This window comes from Puma concolor, chromosome D2, assembly GCF_028749965.1.
Source record: "Puma concolor isolate L17-30 chromosome D2, mPumCon1.1.hap2, whole genome shotgun sequence".
Classification (NCBI taxonomy): domain Eukaryota; kingdom Metazoa; phylum Chordata; class Mammalia; order Carnivora; family Felidae; genus Puma; species Puma concolor.
The window spans coordinates 80,658,147-80,663,922 of NC_141677.1; positions in this window are offsets into that span (position 1 = coordinate 80,658,147).

Genomic DNA, 5,776 nt, shown 5'->3' on the forward strand with positions numbered 1-5,776 from the left:
GCTTTTTAAAAGAAAAAGCCTCAGGCAACAACTTTTTACTTTGCAGGGCTCTGTTTTGAACATGCAGGTTTTAATCTTTCTAAAGGTAAAGCTCAGATTTCAGAAAAGATGAGGGAAGACAGAACCCTAAGAGGGATGGGCCAAGTACAAATGTGCCCTGTGCCCACAGCCCATCAGTCTTGGATCCTGGACCCGCCCGCCCCCTTGCATTTCTGCAGCCGGATGGGGGGGGGGGGGGCTGCTGAGGGGGTGGGGGGGGACGCTTTGCCTTCCTTTTAATGGAATTAAGATTTCATTGCTCCTAGCTCAAAGAAGTGTAAATGCAAAAACACCACCAAGAAATGAGTCTCCAGAAAAATCTCAGTTCTTATGAGAGGTTTATAGGTACCCACCAATACCCACCCTCCATCATCCCCGCCGCCAGGTCTGTGTTTCTTTTTTTTTTATTTTTATTTTTTTAAATTTTTTTCAACGTTTTTTTATTTATTTTTGGGACAGAGAGAGACAGAGCATGAACGGGGGAGGGGCAGAGAGAGAGGGAGACACAGAATCGGAAACAGGCTCCAGGCTCCGAGCCATCAGCCCAGAGCCTGACGCGGGGCTCGAACTCACGGACCGCGAGATCGTGACCTGGCTGAAGTCGGACGCTTACCGACTGCGCCACCCAGGCGCCCCTACAGGTCTGTTGTTTCTAACACTTTTATGTACACACGAATCACTTGGAGGTCTTTTCTAAATGTATATTCTGATTCGGTAGGTCTGGGGCCGGGCCGCGGCATCTGTATTTCTAACACGCTCCTGGGGGATACCAAAGGTGCGGATCTGGATCACACTTTGAGTAGCAAGGCCTCAGACGACACCAAGTATTTCGTGGGCGCCTGGGTGGCTGAGTCAGGAAGCACGAAACTCTTGATTCCGGCTCAGGTCATGATCTCACGGTTCGTGGGTTCGAGCCCCACATGGGGGGGGCCCGGTGCTGACTTCGTGGAGCCTGCTTGGATTCTCTCTCGCTCCCTCTCTGCCTTTCCCGACTGGCACGCACTCACTCTCTCACTCCCTCTCCCTCTCTCTCTCTCAAAGTACATACATAAACTTAAAAAAAAATTTTAAGTCCTTCGTCATGTCACAAAGCCAGAGACCACAAGTGGAGAGATGCAGCTCGGTCGTGTCAACACGCTTGGTCAGTGTCAGCGACTCTCCTGACCCCAAGATGGCTGCAAATGGCATGTCCTCACATGAGTGATCCTGACAGGAGGCAGAAAGGGGCTCCTTTCCAGCCTCTGTTCCTTTTACTAGGAAGGGAACAACTGCCCCCGAACAATCTGCCTCCCAGGAGGAGATGTCCCCAAATATCTCCCTGGCCAGCACTCTGTCTGGTGGCCACGCGGGCCACAGGGGAGCCTGGAGCATGTGCGTCAGGCAAAAGGGAAAGCAGTTAGCACGGCAGACGCTTCAGAAGGCAAGAAAGGGGAATCGCTACCGGCTGACGGACCAGCCGTGTCTGCCATTGCCAACTTGCAAGCGATGGATGGCATCCCTCTCTTCTCTGTCTACTGGGGGCCAGTGGAAACTCAGGGGGGTCACGCCAGGTTTCAACATGGTACAGGTGATGGCCACGGGAGGCAGCACTCATCTGGGACGCGGGCGCGACACAGCCCAGGGGACCCTCGCTGGGGACACAGGTGGGACACAGCCCAGGTGTCCCCATAGCCCAGCCAGAGCACCAGCACGGCCAGCCCCCTCTCATCAGACAGCCGGAGCCAGTGCAGACGGCACACCCGGCTCCCTTTCTCCCTCTTCTCTGGGAGCAAACACATCATGTTTCCTGGTATCCTGGATACCACATCAGGGACATAAAGCTGAGAAGCGTATCCGCCTCGCCAACTGTGAGCGGTGCCAATCAAACTCGTCCTGCAGACCCACAGAGCACTAAGTGTTGGGAACCAAGGTGTCATGTTTTCCAGAAGCAATAGGCCGTCCCTCGGAAACAAGGGTTACCATGGCGATGCGCTCTACCTGGGCCTGCCTCGGGTAAGGTCGGAAACAGGACCCACGTATTCAAGCCGAACCCAGAAAGCGGCACGGAGCAGGGCCCTGGGGGCGGAGGGCAGGCAGGTTCAGGAAGTCTCCCCTCTGGGTGGCTCCAGTGGGTTCGGACCTGCTGGGTCACGCGGTAGCTCTTGGTGAGGCAAAGCAGAAGGGGCCCGGTTCCGGAGTCAGACCTGGATTCCAATCCTGCCTTGGCCAATGACCTGTGTGTAGGCTCAGACAAGTCAGCTTTTCTCCTCCACTTTGAGCATGTAAAGCCAGGGCGCCCGGGTGGCTCAGTCCATTAAGCGTCCGGCTCTTGATTTCGACTCGGGTCTTGATCTCCCAGTTCATGGGATCAAGCCCCGTGTCGGGCTCTGTGCTGAGTGTGGAGCCTGCTTGGGATTCTCCCTCCCTCTCTCTCTCTCTCTGTCTCTGCCCCTCCCCTGAGCGCTCCCTCTCCCTCTCAGAATAAATAAGACTTTACAAAAAAGATGGGGGGTAGGAATTTAAGAAAAAAAAAGCCGACACAGAATTTTGGGAGGTGGGATGGGAGGCACAAGGGCACTTCTGTCCAGGAGGTGAGGGCACTGTGGATGTGGAAGCCACAGTGCGGAAAAGCCTGCATTGGCCCCTGATGGGTCTATTGTCTCCGTGGTGAGCGTCTCATTCCCTGGGGGTCCCGTAACGAAGTACCTCACAGTGGGGGGCTTCAACTACACATGCGCTGTGTCACGGATCCAGAGGACAGAAGTCCAGAATGGAGCGTCGGCAGGGCGGGCTCCAGCTGAAGGCTCTGGAGGAGCACCCCGTTGCCTGTTTCAGCCTCTGGTGGCTGTTGACAATTGTCCTGCCCCTCAGCTGGCAGCTGGACCCCACCGTCACACGGCATTCCCCTCCTGCCTGAGCTTCCGCGTCTCTTCCCCGCTCCTTATAAGGACACCAGTCATATCGGATTAAGGGCCCTCCTGACTCATCAAAATATGACCTCATCAAATTGATATCTGCAACAACCTTATTTCAAATTTTGTCACATTCTGAGGTAGTAGGGGTCAGGGCCTCAACATATCTTTCTGGAAGACACATTTCAAACTGTAACTGAGTAATTTTAAGGCATCATTTTAATGTTTAACCCAACACGGATAAATGAGGGCTCACAAGGGAGACCTTCAGGAGGGCATCAGGGAAATTTGCAAGAATTTGAAATAGACTGAAATGGTTACTGGCTCCCAGCCTAGCCCGCCCCTCCAGGGTCATCTGATTGGGGGGGGGGGTCTGCCCCTCTCATTGTCTTTGAGCCAGTAGGCTATGCTGTAGGTTACAGAACACCTAGAACAATGCAAATGATTCTCGTCCATAGTGAGAATGCAATTGATGATTGCCCCGTGGATATTGACTAGTTTCGCATTTTCTGCATTCACTTGGGCTTTCCTGATTGCCTCTGTATTTGTGTGTTCCTTGGAGTTTCCTTTGAACTGATGTAACATACTGTTGGTTTGCTCATTAAAGGATGAGTTCAACTTGCTTGTGTCCGTTTGGTATTTTCCGAGACTCGTGATTTTAACATTTACTGAATGTTAAACAGAGTACATCATTTGACCGTACAAGTTCAATGCACAATATACAAGTGGGGCAATGTATGATCACAAACGATGACAGCAACAACGACGATATCAGCCTGTGACACCCCGGGGATCTCTGTGGACTCAAGCATGATCTCGGAAATGATCAGCAAGAGACAAATCCTCAGGGGGCCAGCAGGCTGCAAGGAAGGCCAGACGCTCCCTTGGGCCGCATTGCACGTCTGCGAAGTGCAGAGAAAAATAACAAGCAGGATCATAAAAACGTCACCGCTGGCTGTATGGTCGGGGCACGCGTGTGCCAATGGGCTGAAGCCAGGTTGCCGAGACACTGCTGACAGCCCCAGTGAGTGGAGGTCCTGGACCAAGGCCATGGTGGGGCTGTCAAGTGTGGTTACTCCGCCTGCACAGACAAGCACAGCCTGCCTTGGTCCTGGAGGGAGGAGGAGACAGAGTCCCTGCTGCCCCACCGAGGAGAAGAGTCTATGCCATCCGTGACTCTAAGAAGGCATTTCTGAATCCAGAGCTGAGGCCGGGGCAGGTCCTTTCTGAAATTCTATTTAAAGAAGCCCGTGATCTTGGCCACCTGCTGCTGCTTCCAAGCTGGGGCCATCCGCACCACTCCACAGCTTGGCACAGGAGATGGGAGCCCTGCAAGGTTAAAATGTCAGGAACCCTTCATCCACGACGTTGTACAAAGAGCCCAGGCTTGGGGCGCCTGGGTGGCGCAGTCGGTTAAGCGTCCGACTTCAGCCAGGTCACGATCTCACGATCTCGTGGTCCGTGAGTTCGAGCCCCGCGTCGGGCTCTGGGCTGATGGCTCGGAGCCTGGAGCCTGTTTCCGATTCTGTGTCTCCCTCTCTCTCTGCCCCTCCCCCGTTCATGCTCTGTCTCTGTCTGTCCCATAAATAAATAAAAACGTTGAAAAAAAAAAAAAAAAAAAACAAAGAGCCCAGGCTTGGGCTTGAGGCAGACCTGGGTTCGAATCCCAGCTCTCTTTTCTGCCTGCTGTGTGACCTCCAGAGAGGTGCTTAATTCGATTTCTTCAGTCCATACAAGGAGAATAACAACAGTGTGTACCTAGTGAGCTGGGGGGGGGGGGGGTACCTGAGCACATAGGCAGTATGCTGAAAACAACCCCCCGTTTGGCAGTCTACCCAAAATCTGGCTCCCCTCCTCCTTCGGGTAGATGGAAACAGGAGGTCTGATGCAGGGTCTCAAGGCATGAAACAAACCCTACCGTGTTTTGCTTCCAGGTCTGACAGACTCACTCATTTCTGCTCTCCAGGTCTTTGAAATAAAGGGACTGAACCAGGTATGGATCCCAAGCATTTGGCATTGCCACAGTGCAGGACTCGGGAAAACGGAGCCGCTTTCCTAAAACACGACTGCAAAGTTTCAGCAAAACGGTGCTCACGCTCTCTCTTCCTCTTGACCCTCTTCGGATGGATGCTTTGTGGCTGGACAAGAATTTCTGGATGGGGCAGAGCCAATCTGGGGATGACTCCTCAGAGTTATTGGCGGAATTTTCTAACCGTCCTCCCCGGCTCCCCCCCTGGAAAACAGAATCTCTGCCGCATTTCCAACATCCGGCGTCCTAAGGGAAGAAATGACAATACTTCTTTGAATCGTTAAGATGTTTGACCCTTCTCAGGCACCCGAAGCCCGAGTTGTAAGCCCTGCAGAGCAGGTGTGTGGCGATCGCAGCCCTAGAAGCAGGCCACCCGCAGGTCGGTGTAGGCAGCTGGGCTCATTATGTAAGGTGCTGGAATTCTGTGGCCTGGAAAGCTCCCTGGGTCCATGAAGGAATTAGCCTCCCGTTCTGGCCAAGTGATTAATATTAAGTGAAAAACATTGCTGAGAATCAAAGGGGGGCCAGGGTCGGACGTGTCCTGAAATGACTCCCAGGCTGCCGGACCAGTAGCTTCGCCCCGCACTTCTGGCAGCAGCATCGACTTCGGGAAGGGCCCAGGGGTGCAGTTCCTTTCCCTCCCCTACAAAGACCACGATTTTTCTGAAAGTCATTTCCCCCCCTTGACGACTATTCCAGGAATGTAAGGAGAGTTCATATTTTCTTCTAAAAGTCCGCCTCCAGACTGGGAGCTGTGCTGATGTATATTCATCAGCAGCGACGCAGAGTCAACAAGAAGCTGCCGATGGGCAAAGCC